Source organism: Cryptomeria japonica, chromosome 8 (assembly GCF_030272615.1).
Source record: "Cryptomeria japonica chromosome 8, Sugi_1.0, whole genome shotgun sequence".
NCBI lineage: Eukaryota > Viridiplantae > Streptophyta > Pinopsida > Cupressales > Cupressaceae > Cryptomeria > Cryptomeria japonica.
Genome location: NC_081412.1, coordinates 152,278,473 through 152,296,922, shown reverse-complemented (window position 1 = coordinate 152,296,922; position 18,450 = coordinate 152,278,473).

Here is an 18,450-nt window from a genome sequence, read left to right as displayed (position 1 = left end):
ACTTGACAAATTGTAAAATGACTCTTGTATATAAAAGAGATCATTGTAGACATTTGTAGGATATGGATAGGAAGCATAAAGAAAATTATAAGGCAGACCTAATGTGTGAATTGTAGGTCAAGGGTATATGTAAAGAACAGAGCAAGAACCAGTACTGAATTTGGCATTGAAGATGCTATTGTAAAGCAGTACAGAATATTGGATTTGTGTAAATCCTCATTGTAAGTTAGTGTGACTTCTTATTGAGCAGTGTGCTCTAGGCAGTTGGCCTTCTTGCATGTGTAGGCCCCTATTGTAAGTAATATTCTCTTATTGGCCAGTAAGTGAATATTGTGGGTCACAAATCCCACCAAGGTTTTTCCCACACTGGGTTTCCTCGTTAAACATCTTGTGTTATGGTGTTCTTTTCATGTGGATGTTTTTGATTCTATTATTTACATTAATTCTTGCATACCGGTATACTGTTACTTTATGTTTTGCATGTTCTATTTCAAGAAAATCTCATTACCGGTCAGATACTGATTCACCCCCCCCTCTCAGCATCTGTGGGAACCCTAACAATTGGTATTAGAGCCTGGTCCTCTATTTTTCAGAAGCCTAACAGCTTGAGGAAGATCTTGACATCGGTAAAGATGGAAAATCTTATGAAGCAACTTGAAGGAGCTCTTACTGACTATGATGCAAAGAAGTTGAAAAATATGAAATTAGAAGATGATTTAAAAGCAGCTCAGGACATTATTCAGGCACTTCAAGAAAAACTTACTGTTACAAGAAATAAGAGAAGAGAACTTTGTGAAAAATTGCAAAATGAGAATGATGAAAAGGAATCACTAAATGATATGATAAGCAAATTGAAACAAGAGATCATGATAACAAAAAATGAAATGCAGGATATGACTATGAGATATTGCAAAGAGATTGAGGATAGAAAGAAGAAAGAAGAAGAATTGACTAGAAGACTAAGTGATGCAGCAAATGAGAACACAAGACTTAGCTATGAAAATGACATGTTGAAGACAGATCTGATGCATACTCAAAATGACTCAAATGAACTAATGAGACAAAAAGAAATCTTGGAAAGGGAATTGGAAACTGCAAATCAACACAAAGAAAAATTCAAGAAAAGCTCAGAAGAACTTGGTACCTTATTGAAGAATCAAAAACCCAAAGGTGACTCTTCTGGAATTGGATTTGAAGTTGGAGAAAGCTCTGGTACTGCAAATACCCAGGATCACAGCAAACCGGTAAGACTCTAATACTTAAAAATTCAATGGAAAATGCTTTAAATACAATAAATATGGTCATAGGGAAAATGAATGTAGATCTAGGAATTATCAGAATATCTATCCTCCCACTGATCAATGCTCCAAATGCAACAAAATTGGTCATAACTCTGAAAAATTGCAGAATGAATGTAAGATGTTATGTTTGTGGAAGATTTGGTCATTTATCAAATAAATGCAAAACACAAACCGACATAGGTTATGGGAAAGCTATTCAGAAAAATAATGTAACTTGTTATGCATGTAACAAGATTGGTCATATTGCTAAATTTTGTAGAAGTAAAGGTACATCGATAGACAACAAAAGTACTAGTTTGAAAGGTAAAGAAAAGGTTGAAGAGGTTAAGCAAGAATTCTCAAAGCAATGGATTAGAAAAGGTGATCTAAATATTGGGGATACTCCTCCATCGGTAGAACCAACAAATGCTCCACTGGCAGGACAATATGATGCTCCACCTACAGGATGTTCTTCATCAAATTGAAGAAAATTATCTTGAGGGTTTGGCAATCTAACGACACATGTGCTATTATTCCCTCGGTTAGAGAAAAGAAGTTGAAAATCATTCATTACCGGCAAATAAAGTTAAGCTAATACATTACCGACAAGCAATTAATGTGGTAGGTAGCAGAAAAGACTTTATAAAATAAGGTTTTTGGCTCCATTTCATTTCACCGTGAATTCAAACTTTCAAAGAGCGCGAAGATTTCCAAGCTAAGGCATTCCAAGCAAAGAGGCAAAGCACTTCAGCAATCAATCCATCCAAAGGCAGAAAAAGGTGTTTATCATCATGGCATCCTTCTCTGCACCTAAATTCATAGCAAACCCTACAGTAGTCAAAGTTATAAAATGACCTAGGCCCGTGTTTCAGCTAGTTCCCGAGGTAGCTAAGAAAGATGACAATATAGGTTCTTTTTCAAAAATTCCAAAAGGTGTTGTTTATGTAGAAGACCCTAGAATGTATATTCATTGCAACATAGAGGAATTAGGTGATGAAGAAATTAAAAACATGTATAAGTCTGTCATATGTGACAATTCCGAAAATGTGAAACCTGAGCATAAAATTGTTGAAACCCTAGGATTCACTGAAATCCTCTGCATTCCTGAATTTCCCAAGGAAGTGGTTAGGATAGTTCTGAGTAGGGTACATGGTTCATTCTTTTGGCTTGACTCAGTGCATAAAATTACAAAGGAAGCTATGAAAGCAGTAACAGGGTTACCTTCCACTAGTAACAGACCTGACAAAACCAAGAAGGTCTCCAATGATTTAGTAACAAATTTAACTGGTGCAACATCCGACAAGACATCATTGAGGGTTAATGATGTAACTGATACAAATGTGAGATTCATTAGCATGATTTTAGGGTACAAAGCAACTCATGCTAATAGGCTTAACTCAGTTTCCAGCTTATGCATAAAGAGTGCTTATGACATGGTTAAGGACAATGTAAAAATTGATATCTGTGAATGGTTAAATGATGAGTTAATTGACAATTTAGCAAAAATCAAGAAGGATAAGAAAGGAACCTTTAGATTTGGAAATTTACTTGTATGCTTAATGCTACATATAACCAAACAGGGTCTCGGTATAGGCAACAAGGATTTTGGATTTGACATACCAGTAGGAAAACAATTATCTAACTTATTCAACAACATGGGTAAAAATGGAGAAAAGAATATCAATGAGTATTTTCAAGCACTAAAAGTCAGAATGAATAAAAGAATCAGACTATCATAGGAAATTGTCAACAAATACAAGGATGATATATGTTTTGTAATAAAAAAGGATGAGATCTGGATGGAAGCAGTCATCCCAAGGACAATCTGGGTAACAGAGATGAGGTATGAAATAGATAACCACATAGTGGAAACTTATGCCAAAGCACTTCTGGAAGCCCCCAATGAACCAAAGGAAGAAGTATTTGGTAGTGCTAAGACCATAGAAAGTCAAATTCAATCTAAGAAGAGAGTGAAAAAGGTTGAGGCATTTGTGAGGAAAGGATCCAGAAAAGTAAAAATCATAAAGGAAGATGTATTAAAGAAAACCGGCATAGCTAAAGATGAGTTGGCAGCCCAACAACCTAAAACTCATCTATCACCGGTATGTACTTCCTCAGAAGGAGATATGCCAGCAAATTTCAAAAGAGTTGTCAGGAAAAGAGACCCCTCACTGGTAATCACTCCTTCACCTAGAAGGACAAGACAAAAGCAACAAGCTGTAAGATCTCCGGTCAAGAAAGTCATACCTAAGAAGAAGAAGACAAACACTGACTTGGCCCCTCTTGACATATTACTGAATGAGATCATAGAGGAAGGTAAATTGAAAAACATAGGGAAAATCTATGACACCCTATCAGATGATGAGAAAGGACAAGTTGAGGAGAGTGTTATATTACACATGGACATGTATAAAAAGTTTTTGTTGCAAGTCTTAAATGAAATTCCTGATGAACTATATAAAAGACTTGAGGCCAGAAGGCAAGGAATAATTGAATTGGATAAGAAAATTAAAATAGAAAAACTACTTGCAGTATACCCGGTTAACTCATCTAAGGAAATTGATGATCTGATAGCTCAGGCCAACCGGACAATTTTTTCCACTGCACACCGACAAATTTCACTAATGGTAGGTAGAGTTACAGAAGTTTCAAAGGAAACAAAAAATGGTTGGGATACATTCTTTGTTGAAAAACAAAAACAAGAAGAATATAGGAATCCCAAGCCCATTCTGGTATATCAGAAGGACAAAGGGAAAGGTAAAGTTGGTGGATCACCAAGTATCAAGATTAGAGACAACTTACCCCCACCTCCTTTAAATACTCCACCGGTAAAAACAACAACTACAGAAGATCAACTGGCAGCTGAGAGTATGGATACAGAGGATAATAATCCTAATCCTAAAGTCCTATATACTATGAATGTTGATACTCAGAAGATCAACATAGTGGTAGATAAGGATACAATAGATAAATCAGGTATACCCAAAACAGGAAACACAGAGCAACCGATAGCAGATATAGAGAAAAAGATGGAATCTGGAACACAAACAGAGAAACCAACAGAGCTAAAGGCTCCAGAACAGATGCCACCGGTAAGAAATGAAGCAGGAAAACCAGTTCTTAAAGAGATGGAGACACAAACAGACCTACCAGAGGTCTATACTAGCATGGTCACTTCCACCGGCACTCAGTTTGTTGGGTCACCATCAAATGTGACTGAGGTATTACTTGAATCTATCAAGAAAAAAACTTATTATAGCTCACAAGCTTATAAAGCAATAGATGATTCAATTCCATTTTTGAAATCAATAGCTCCTAATTGTAATATAGACAATAAAGATTCTTTAGGCCAGTTGGATACACTTTGTAAATATATTTCTGGAAATTTTGAGCAAACAAAGGTAGAATCTGTAAAGGAAATTGTAGAAAAAGAGAAACAAAAATTCTTTGAGGAAGGAATAAAGAAGTGTAATAGGGAATTTGACACACTTCTACTGGAACTGTGCAATTTATTGAAAGAGTACAAAACTTTGTACAAAGACACCTATAAGATAAACTTTTTGACCATAGATGTAGACAAAAAGATGAGCAAGGTACATGAAGAGATCAATAAACTTGCAGATAATTTTGTTAACTCACTAATACATTATCAGTTTTTGAGGAAAAGATAACAAATTTTGAGGAAAAATTGCTCAAATTAGAAAGAGAGAAAGAGAAAATAATAAACAAGGCAAAATTCTTGAGATCTAAACTAAGTCAAAGATTGGACTATTTAGCATCTCTGCGGAAGGAAATCTCAGAGGCACTAACACAGGGAAGCAAAACACCGGCAGAGCACTTGCAGCATCTCACCGATACAATATATAGAACTGAGACAGCAATAAAAGACAGTAAGAAGTTTATGGATGGTATAAACTTAATTTTGGGAGATATTCTTCAGATAATAACTACCCAACTACAAGGTTGAGGTTATGGATTGGTACAACTACAAAATCTACTAACCTTTGTCATTGATGCCAAAGGGGGAGTAGTAGGATGAGAAAATTCAAAACACAGGGATCACATGCTCAGGGGGAGCTCTCACATTTTTGGTAACATTTTTGGTCTACACATTTTTTGGATATGTTTTGAAATTTCTCATGAGTGTTGCCATCAATGCCAAAGGGGGAGATTTTTGGCATATGGACACTCCAATGAGACATTGTGTGTGATTGAAGGTTTTGTCATTGATGGCAACCTTGCAATCCTATGGCACTGGCAAGACATTATATCGACAAAGCATTACACCGACAACCTTGCAATCCTCTGGCACTGGCAAGACATTATACCGGCAAAGTATTATTCAAGCAAGACAATGCACCGACATCAACAAGATCAATCTACACTGGCACCGACACAAAAGATGTACACCGGCACAAAAGAGAACATGTATACCGGCACATAGGCCGACAGGATTTTTGATATGTAATATCTTGTTTATTATTGTAAGCCGACTTGACAAATTGTAAAATGACTCTTGTATATAAAAGAGATCATTGTAGACATTTGTAGGATATGGATAGGAAGAATAAAAAAATTATAAGGCAAACCTAATGTGCGAATTGTAGGTCAAGGGTATATGTAAAGAACAAAGAAAGAACCGGTACTGAATCTGGCATTGAAGATGCTATTGTAAAGCAGTACAGAATATTGGAGTTGTGTAAATCCTCATTGTAAGTTAGTGTGACTTCTTATTGAGCAATGTGCTCTAGGCAGTTGGCCTTCCTGCATGTGCAAGCCCCTATTGTAAGTAATATTCTCTTATTGGCCAGTAAGTGAATAATGTGGGTCACAAATCCCACCGAGGTTTTTCCCACACTGGGTTTCCTCATTAAACATCTTGTGTTATGGTGTTCTTTTCATGTGGATGTTTTTGATTGTGTTATTTACATTAATTCTTGCATACCGGTATACTGTTACTTTATGTTCTACATGTTCTATTTCAAGAAAATCTCATTACCGGTCAGATACTGATTCACCCCCCCTCTCAGTATCTGTGGGAACCCTAACATAATCTAGTCAGTTAGCACTACTGAATCATGCAGTCGGTATAAACAGAGAAGTCGGTATGCACAGTCTAGTCAGTTACAGAAGAAAGCAGTCACAGAACACAATATACACCGAGCTGTCTACCAAGTATCTTTCTATGGCTACCGAGAAGTAAAGTTAACACACCGAGTTGATATTCACTGAGTGAAATGTGTTACCAGATACATTGAACCTGGACATGCATATGAAAACGTGTTACAAGATCGAGGCACATCTAAACCGTTATTACATTGGAAATTGCACTAGAAGATTGTGTATGATTGCAAGGTCAATCTAACCAATGAAATATTTTGTTTAGTTATTCATTCGAGGAATCTTGTTTGTAAGATCGAAGCAATGAATTAGATCACCATTTTAAGAGATCTATATATTCAGCATTATTGGTGTGCATATATGTATGAAGGAAGACTGTTATAGAGACACAGAGGTCACCGAGAAGGTTTTCAGAGAACAGTCAAAAAATAGAGTAAATAGAAGGGTTTACCGAGTTACTATATGAGTTACCAAGGTATGCTATAAGCAAGGTAATCTTATCCTAAGCACATAGAATTTGCTATAACATTTCAGATGTAAAGTTGTAGATGCTTGTAATGATTTTATTGTAATATTGTTAAGTTGAAAGAGAAACCTTTAATAGGGTAAAAGACTCTAACCAAGTCGATAAATTGTAAAGCCTCTAACCAGGTGCATCATTCAGAATAAATGTTGCAAAATCTTTTAGTAAGGTAGATCTAATAGATCTTGTTACTCCTAACAAGGTAAGCTATCAGAAATAGCTAAATGTAGCTCTAACCGAGCATTCTATATTATTGCAGTAGTGAAGTTGTGGGTGCCATCCCCATCATAGTTTTTCTCTTTAACCAAGAGTTTCTGCATAACCAAAATATATGTGTTATGGAGTGAATCATGTATGATTCTTATCTATTTGTTTTAACTTTATTTTATGTTACTACACTATTATGTTTATGCATAATAGTAAGTTTATTATTGAAGAAAGGTTTTTAAGTATTGATTCACCCCTCCCCTCTTAGTACATTAGCTTTCTATATTGGGCCTAACAATTGGTATTAGAGCCTCAATCTTGGAAAAGGGTTTAACTACCTAAAGAGAAAGATCTTATCAATGGAAGGCTATAAACAATCTTAGAGGATTGTGTATCTACAAGAAGAGTTGGATCATACAAATCAAGTGATTGTAGACATGCAAAGGCAAATGCAAAAATCTCTGAAAGTAAGAAGAAGATTATCTGATGACTTGTAGGATTCTCAAGAGTTAGTGGAACAAATTGAAACATCATCTAAGAATAGTATATCTGAGGAAACTGAAGAAATGATTGGAGTATTGAAAGAAAAGAACAAAGCATTGGTTGATCAACTAAAAGCAATGAAAAGAGAACATGAACATTTCAATACACAGATGAGTGAAAACCTAGATGCAGTGAGGATGGCAGAGGATAAAGCAAGAGATCTACAAAGAGAGAAGCAACAACTTGAAGTCTTAGTATCTGATAAGAATGATGAAACATAAGGTTAACTAGGATTCAACAAAATATGACAGATCAACTAGGTTATGCACATCATGAAGAAATTCTAAAGAATGATGAAAATCAAGTATTGAAACTTGAAGTATCAAGGTTGACTGATGAACTTGAAACAGAGAAGAAATCCAAAGAAACATTGAAGAAGAGTTATGATGCATCAAAGATGTTGGATGAGAACCTGAATACAAGAAGACCCAACAAAGATGCAGGACTTGGTTACAAAGAAAAAGAATCAACCGAGAAAGGAATTCATACTACCAAGAAAGGAGAATCATCAAAGCAAGTTGGAAACAGGAATAACATCAAAAGGAAGAAGCCTATTTGCTACTACTGTGGAAATCAAGGTCATACTACCAACATATGCTAGATTAGAAAAGGTAAGCAACCAAATATCACTAAGTCCAATGGATATTGTTACAATTGCAATAAATATGGTCACACATCTAATCCATGTAGGACAAAGTCTATTAACAACTATCAGAAGGCAAAATTCAAAGGGTTTTGTAGAAACTGCAATAGATATGGACATAGTACTGAGAAGTGCTGGTCTAAGCAAAAGAACTACATGTGGTGTCCACACCAAGCAAACACTAGAGGTTACTGAACTCACATAGATCCTTATCTATAATATGCAATAGTACCATGGGATTACAATACAAGGATATGGTGCGAATGTTGTGGAAGATATGGACATATTAGTGCCAACTATTTTATAAGGTTTGGAATGAACAACCAAAGATCATGGAGAAATCCTGGTATGGCATGTTTTCATTGTCACAAAGTTGGACATTTAGTTGGAGATTGCAGAGATCAACCTAGAAGAGACACTGAAGAGATAAAAGAAAAATTTAAGATGATTTGGAAAAAGAAGGAAATCATGTCAGATGAAGAAAGAACCTTACCTACCGAGTTAGGTGCACCTATTCCAAATTAATCAGAAAAGGTATGAAGGGACTACATTCTCTAAAGTTTAAATCATAACAGTATTATGTACAAAATTCAAAATCTGCACAGTTAAGATGCAATTAGTAAGTTTGAAATTCTATCAAAGTACTTTACAGGAAGCTTGTCAAGTCGGTAAATGAAGGAAATTTGGTTACTAGGTTAAAACAAAAAAAGGGAGTAAATCGGTTAAAGGTGAACCGAGCGCATTTAATGTTTTGACCTAACTCGCATGGAGCCCGATAAGGTATTTTGTACTTAAAGGTATTTTCGCTGTCATTTTCATTCACCAAGTTTTCAAGAGAGAAGAGCAGAGCGAATCAAGGTGATCAAACTTCATTCAGAGCGAATTTCAAGGTATTTACATCAAATCTATTCACATTGTTAAGCTGGTTTCCGATCTTGTCAAATTGCTATTATCTACTGACTGTGAAGCGTCAGTCATTTGTAAACCATCAAACCCTAAGGATAGTTTGCTAAGTTTTACCTGAAATCTACTATGGCGCCCAAGATTCAAGATCCTTTAGTTGTCAAAAATGTGGAGAAGCCCTCGCTGAAGTACTCTTTGACCCCTAAAGTCACCTCTGAACTGGATGACAAAACTGCATTTTCACTCATCCCTGATTGAGTCTTGTTAGTCAAAGATGTTAGATTCTTCACCAAATGTCGTGTTGAAGAACTCGGTCATGTTGAGATTAGTGACAAATATGATGAACTTTGTACTAATGGCAAAATGGATAGCAAGTACGAGCATATCAAAATCAAGGGATTAACTGAAGCCCTAGCCTATCCCCATGTGTTCAAACCCCAGTGGGTTAAGCTTGTTTTAAGTAGAGTTCATGATGATTTTATGTGGCTAGAAGAGAAACAATTCAAAATCACCAAGGAAATCATTCATGTGATCACCGGGTATCCTATCTATGATCATGCACGAGCACATAAAATGATATCACAGAAGGAGCTAATCAATCTAACTGGAGTAGAATTTGATTACCGAGGATTGAAATTGAACAATGTCACTGATGCAGAACTTAAGTTTGCAATTAGAGTAATTGGTTACTGTTTCTTCCAATTAGCAAGGGAAAATAGTGTACCATGTGCCGCAGTTGACTTAGCCTATAAAATAGTGAAAAAGGGAATGAAAGTAGATTTATGTGAAGTACTACTGAAGAACTTGTTTGAGAACCTGAACACAATAAGGAAGCTGAAGAAGAACAACTCGGTAAACACACTGAAGTTTGGTTTACTTCTTGTATGCATGTTTTTCTACTTTGAGAAGTTCTTTCCCTCAGTCGGTAAAGTAGTTTGGGAGCTACACTGAACTATCACCCATCAAATATGTGATTTTATCAAGAAATTGGGAGATAATTTTAATGATATCATGGATGACTATTTCAACAAATTTCAAGAGAAGATGCACAATAGGTATCGGATTCCACCACAGCTGGTAGAGAAATATAAGGGTGATATATGTTTTGAGGTAGACACTGATTACTGTTATATGAATACTGTTGAACCAAGGACTCAATCTTTGCCACCAATGGGTTATGAGATTGACTATGATATAACACAATAGAAAATTGATGCCTATCTTTCATTGCCAAGGCATGCTACTGAACTAAGATATGGAACTTATGAAGAGGTGAAAGAAAAAGTAAAAATGAGCATTGTAGTACCCAAGGCTACAAGAAAAGCTACAAAGATGATAAAGCTTTTATCTGAGAAATTCGGAGAAGAATCCCTCTCTACACCTATCAAAGGCACTTTTGCCATTACCAAAGAGGAATCAGAAGCTCAAGAGGTAGCAATAACATTAAGTACCAAGTTGCCTAAGGGTAAAGTTTTGAAAAGAAAGAAACAGGACATTTCAAAGGCCCTATAGACTCCACAAACAAAGAGACCTAACACTAGAGAATCAGTTGCATCACCCAGTAAGAAATAAAAGAGTGTTACTGTACCCAAGGTAACCAAGACCTACAAGAAATCTACTCAGAGACTCATTTTGGCAAAAGAGTCTAGTGATATAGAATCCGATGATGCAAACAAATTTCAGATTGTAAAAGGCAAGAAGGTAAACATTCATAATGTTGAAATTTTTTGTGCCAATCTTAAAGAATATGGTGGATTTGCAGGATTTGGATATGTCAAGTATGAGACTAGGAATAATGATGAGAAGCGACAAATTGAAGAAGCCATCATCTATACACTTCTAAATTTTTGGCTAGCTCCATTAGAACTAGTAAAGTCACTTCCGAGTGAATTATACTTACATATTGATAACAGATGGAAATATGCAATCGACTCAGAGAAACAAATAAGAGAAAGAAGTCTAGTCCATCTATTTCTTGATATGTCTGTAGCAGAAATTAAGGAGCGTTTGACAACATACAATTCTAAATTTCTTGTCAAACAAAGAGCCTTAAAATTGATGAATGGGCTATACATTGATGTAGAAAATTAGACAAAAGCCAAGTGGCAGGAAATCTTCAAACTAAAGGATATCGGTGAACAATCTCAAGTTGAAATTGTTGATGTCACCAAGCAAGATCCTAATGTCACTGAGCAAGGTCCTAATGCTATCAAGCAAGACCCAGCTGACACTATTCAAATTGATAAAGATGTCATGGATGAAGAAGCACCAGAGCAGGAAATGATTGAAGGCACTACCTATGCAAAACTTGTATCTAGTGAATCTATCTTAGAACAAGTTCAGCCTTATCCATTGGTCAAGCCACCTATCTCTACCAAAGCTCCTAAGGATACAGAACAAGGCACTAAAGGTCACAAGTCTGAAGAAGCAGAAGATACAACTAAAGATAAGACTTCTCAAGCACCGTCAAGCACTGAAAATGTTACAGCTGAGACCCCTAGTACCAAGACACCCAAGGACACCACAACGGCTACAGGAACCAACCAAAGTGTTGCATCTACCAAGAAAACTACCGAGGGTCAGCAAGCCTCACAAGCACTTGTCTTAGTACAACCAATCAAAGGTAAAGAGAAGAAGGTGAGAAAGCATAGTTTCAAAGTTGATTTAACTAAACCGATAGTGTTGCCCAATGTGGATATCTCAAAATTAAAAGGGAAAGCACTTATTGATTTCGTTGAACTATGCAAAGCAAAGGCCAAACAAGAAAAACAATTGGCCATTCAAAAGAAGAATAAAGAACTACAGAAGGTAAAGACACTACTAACAGATATGCTACCTTCAGCAACAGTGTCAACCAATGCAGCCATCTACATTCAACTGGATGAACTCCTTACTCAAATAGAAACATCTAGAGTTGATACATATGAGTACTTGAGCAAGCTAAAAGATAAAGAGCTTACTACAAAGATGATAGAAGAGGTACAAAAAGCTCTTGCTATAGGAAAAGTAAAGCTTGTCAAATTCATTGCTGAGTTGTCCCCTCAACTCAAGCATATTCTTTATTTATTTCAGAAACTTTGTACATTTTCCTTATTCATTAAAGATATCAACAATAAAATTGATGCAATTGAGAAAGAGATCACTGATCTCTCAACTAAGTTGACCACTGAGCCTAATTCAGTTCAGAATTTTTATACCAAGCTTCAACAGCTCATGGCTCAACAGTTAGAACTCAAAAATGAAGAGCATAAGATCAGGATGGATATAATGACCCTCCAGACATTATTCCTTCCTCATCTCTCATCAATTCAAGAGAAGATTAACCGTGCTACATGCCTATCTACTACATAAGAGGGAAGCACTCTTGACGGCTTAATATCACTAATGGCTGATATTCAAGCGCAAAATTCTTTAATGGAAAGTGTAAAGGATGCACTCTTAGTCACACTCATCGACACCCGGAACAAGTATAAATCTATTTTTGATCAATTACCGCCCCCGGATGGAAATTAAGTTTTTGATGTTTGTCAAAAAAGGGGAGTAATACTACATAAGGGAAATAATATACTTGGAGAGTGATACAGTTTTGGTAATATAGTTTTTAGTATTGCATACAGGGGAGTATACCGAGCAAAGCATACAAAGCAAGTAGAGCACACAAGCACATAATAGAACCTAGCATGCAAAATCTGAGTTATGTACAGAATAGTGATAAGGGGAGTATATCTGCATATACTATTTCATTGACTATTGTATATATTGTCAAGTGTAGTCATTTTGCAAGTATATAGATTTTTGAGTTATGACTTTGAAAGTAGTTTTTGTCAAATATCTCAACTAATGTCAAAAGGGGAGATTGTTACAACTTATCAAGTTGTCATTAGTTTTTCAAAGTCATACTATATATTCTAGTCGGTTAGCACTACCGAATTATGCAGTCGGTATAAACAGAGAAGTCGGTATGCACAGTCTATTTAGTTACAGAAGAAAGCAGTCACACAACACAGTATACATCAAGCTGTCTACTGAGTATCTTTCTATGGCTACTGAGCAGTAAAGTTAACACACTGAGTTGATATTCACCGAGTGAAATGTGTTACCAGATACATTGAACCTGGACATGCATATGAAAATGTGTTACAAGATCGAGGCACATCTAAATCATTATTACATTGGAAATTGCACTAGAAGATTGTGTATGATTGCGAGGTCAATCTAACCAATGAAATATTTTGTTTAGTTATTCATTCGAGGAATCTTGTTTGTAAGATCAAAGCAATGAATTAGATCACCGTTTTAAGAGATCTATATATTCAGCATTATTGGTGTGCATATATGTATGAAGGAAGACTGTTATAGAGACACAGAGGTCACCAAGAAGGTTTTTAGAGAACAATCAAAGAACAGAGTAAACAGAAGGGTTTACCAAGTTACTATATGAGTTACCGAGGTATGCTGTAAGCAAGGTAATCTTATCCTGAGCACATAGAATCTGCTATAACATTTCGGATGTAAAGTTGCAGATGTTTGTAATGATTTTATTGTAATATTGTTAAGTTGAAAGAGAAACCTTTAACAGGGTAAAAGACTCTAACCAAGTCTATAAATTGTAAAGCCTCTAACCAGGTGCAGCATTTAGAATAAATATTGTAAAATCCTTTAGCAAGGTAGATCTAACAGATCTTGTTACTCCTAGCAGGGTAAGCTATCAGAAATAGCCAAATGTAGCTCTAACCGAGCATTCTTTATTATTGCAGTAGTGAAGTTGTGGGTGCCATCCCCACCATAGTTTTTCTCCCTAACCAAGAGTTTCTGCATAACCAAAATATATGTGTTGTGGAGTGAATCATGTATGATTGTTATCTGTTTGTTTTAACTTTATTTTATGTTACTGCACTATTTTGTTTATGCATAATAGTAAGGTTATTATTGAAGAAAGGTTTTGAAGTACTGATTCACTGCTCCCCTCTCAGTACATTAGCTTTCTATATTGGGCCTAACATACAGAAGGAGAAGGTACTTCTCAAGAACAAACCTCACAAGCACCTTCTAGCACTGAAAATGTTGCAACTGAGACACCAAGTACATAGACACCAAAGGACACTATAGAGGCTAAAGAAACCGACCAAAGTGTTGCCTCTACCGAGGGTCATCAAGCCTCACAACCCATTGTCTTAGTTCAATTGGTGAAAGGTAAAGAAAAGAAGATGAAAAAGAATAGTTTCAAAGTAGATTTGTCACAACCAATAGTGTTGCCCAATGTTGATATATCCAAATTAAAGGAGCAATCACTCATTGATTTCGGTGAACTATGCAAAGCCAAAGCTGAACAAGAGAAGCAAATGGCTATTCAAAAGAAAAATAAAGTACTTCAGAAGGTGAAAGAACTCTTAACCGACATGAAACCTGAAGCTACAGTGACAACAAATGTAGCCATCCATGTACAAATGGATGAACTCCTAACCAAGATAGAGACATCTGGAGTAGATGCATTGGAATATTTGAGCAAATTAAAGGACAAGGAGCTCACTGCAAAAATGATTGAAGAAGTACAGAAAGCTATTGCCATTGGCAAAGTTAAACTTGTCAAATTTATTGCTGAGTTGACCCCTCAACTCAAGCACATTCTTTATTTATTAAAGATATCTAAAACTGAAGTGATTGAGAAAGAGATCACTGATCTCTCTAATAAGTTGACCATTGAGCATAATTCCATTTAGAATTTTTATATCAAGCTACAACTGCTCATGACTCAGCAATTGGAACTAAGGAATGAAGAACACAAGATAAGGATGGACATAATGACACTACAAACATTATTTCTTCCTCATCTTTCATCCGTCCAAGAACAAATCAACAAGGCTACATCCCTATCCACTCAACAAGAGGGAAGCACATTAGATGGACTCATTTCATTGTTAGCTGACATTACAGCTCAGAATTCACTCATGGATAGTGTTAAATATGCCCTCTCTATCGCTCTCATTGATGCCTGAACAAAGTACAAATCCATTTTTGACCAGTTGCCACCACCGAATAATAACTAAATTTTGATGCTTGTAAAAAAGGGGGAGTGATATAGTATCAAAGCATCAAAGTATCAAACAAAAGGAGTGTAGTATATAGGGGGAGTATATACCGAGCAAAACAGAGTATTCAAATACTGAGTCAATTTTGACAGAGTAGTGAACCAAGCAGTTATCACAGAAAATTGATCACCGAGCATACAAAATCAGACTTTTGTACAATATATTGATAAGGGGAGTATATCTGAATATACTATTTCATTGACTAATGTATAAACTGTTTGTTTAGTCAAATTTTGTTAGTATATAGATTTTTGAGTTATGACTTTGAAAGTAGTTTTGTCAAACATCTCAACTAATGTCAAAAGGGGAGATTGTTACCACTTATCAAGTTGTCATTAGTTTTACATCCAAAGTCATTCTATATACTCTAGTAGGTTACTACTACCGAAATATTCAGTCAGTATGAATAGAACAATCGGTTATAGAAGAAAGAATTCACAAAGCCCAGTATGCACCGAGTTGTCTACCGAGTATCATTCCATGTCTACCAAGCAGAAATAATGATACACCGAGTTGATATACACCAAGTGAAACGTGTTATCGGATTCATTGAATCTAGACACACATGGGAAAACATGTTACAAGATTGAGGAACATAGAACCGTTATCACATTGGAAATTGCACTTAAAGATTGTGTATGATTTCGAGGTCATTTATCCAATGAAATATTTTGTATAGTTATTCATTTGATAAATCATGTTTGTAAGATCGAAGCAATGAATCAGACCACGGACATAAGAGATCTATTTATAGAACATGGATTAAGGATAAAATGTGACAGACAGAGATATACAGAGGTGTATGAAGCAAGACATGTGTGATACATGAGAAAGAACTAAGTGTTATGACTATTACAGAGACACAAAGGTCACCGAGAAGGATTTCAGAGAACAATCAAAGAACAGAGTAAATAGAAGGGTTTACCGAGTTACTTTATGGGTTACCGAGGTATGCTATAAGCAAGGTGATCTTATTTTGAGCACATAGAATCTGCTATAACATTCCAGATGTAAAGTTGCAGATATTTGTAAAGATTTTATTGAAATATTTTGAAGTTGTAAGAGAAACCTTTAACAGGTTAAAAGACTCTAACCAAATCTATAAATTGTAAAGCCTCTAACAAGGTACAACATTTAGTTTAAGTGTTGTAAAATCCTTTAGCAAGGTAGATCTAACAGATCTTGATACTCCTAACAGGGTAAGCTATTAGAAATAGCTAAACATGTAGCTCTAACCGAGCACTCTTTATTATTGCAGTAGTGAAGTTGTGGGTGCCATCCTCACCGCAGTTTTTCTCTCGAACCAAGAGTTTTTCTGTAACCAAAATATATGTGTTATGGAGTGAATCATGTATGATTGTTATTTATTTGTTTTAGCTTTATGTTATGGTGCAGTAGTTTTGAGTTTATGCATAACAGTAAATATATTGTTGTTAAAAGGATTTGAAGTACTGATTCACCCCTCCCCTCTTAGTACATTAGCTTTTCCTATTGGGCCTAACACTAATAACAGTGGTAAAATAAACAAAGATTATCTTCCTAAACCAATAATCACTTATTGAAATAAGGCTACTCTAAAGAGGATAAGATTCTTGTATATCAATCGCAAAATCTTTTTAAAATATAGGACATTCCTACACCGTTTTTGTCACTATTTATGTGGTTACGGAATAGAATTTGACAGAGAACTTTTGCAAGCACTTGTGTTTCAAGAACAAGACGTTTTATCACAACGCACTAATAACAGTGGTAAAATCAACAAAGTTTATCTTCCTAAACCAATAATCACTTATTAAGCTGCATTTAGAAGGTCATAACTTGGAAAGATTTCAAATCAATCACATGTTGTTTTGGACTAGAGCTCAACACAAGCAGTTCAGAAGACAACAAAGACAAATGGAAGAAGAAAATTCAATGTTTCAAAATTTTGGATACACAGATGTTGATGAAGAGGCAGTCAATAACACCATTAGATAACTTGAATAAGATGATAAATTTGACAAACTAATGGAAAAGTTATTTGAAAAACAAAAGCAAAAATACCTTCTAATGTTGGCAAAATCAGGAGCTAAATTGCCACAAGACTTTAACATAGAAAGTTTGAAACAAGATGCAGAGACGAGTAACCATAAAAACATCGATGATCCCAATAACGAGGATGTAAATCGAGTAAATCATGAGGAAAAAAGAGGAGATAAAACAAGAAAAGACCATAATTATACAATAAGAGAGCGTGGTGACAAAAGAACTTATGAAGATACAAGGAGAACCCATAATGATAATTCTTTGTTAACTCTCTCTCAACAAATGTAAACCTTACAACAAAAAATTTAGGATATGTAGAATGGAACGAGTTCCAAGAAATATTCATTGGAGGACATCTTCCCATATCCTTTTGACAAAAGTTTAAACATGATACTGTAGATAGGAATTTGGAAACCATCAAAGCAAATAGATATTAGACTAGCTCAATCATGAAAACTAAATTGCAATGATAACAATCCTAAAAACATTCAATAGAAAACATGAAGACAAGATATTCAAAATGAAATTAAAGAAAACCAAATGCAGATATCTCCTTCATAATTCTCCATTGCCCTTCTTTTTCCTTCAAATTGCTTTGTTTGTGGATCTCACCTACAAGTGCATAAGCATAACATGAAAGCAAGATTGACAAGATAGTATAAGGATACTAGAAGCGTGATTGATTGATCAGGGGCATGATTGAAGAAATTCATCCAATTTATAGATAAATTGGAGAAAAGACAAGATTAGCATGAAGATATTTGAAAGGAAATTTCAAATCAAGAATGACAAATATGACAAATTATGACAAAATTGACACTTTCTATGCAAAATTGATTGATTGACAAATTATGACAAAATTGACAAGGTTGCTATACAAAATTGATTGATTGACAAATTATGACAAATTATGACAAGATTGCTATGTCATTCCCATGAAATTAGGGGAAATATTAGAAAAATAGGAGAAAATAGAAAATTAGATGAATTGGAAATTAGGAAATTAGAAATTGATGAAAATTAGGTAAATTAATTAATAATTTTTCATTCATTAATTAATTCACAAAAAGAGGGGGAATTAATTAGCCAATTAAATAAAAATTTAATTGTGACAAG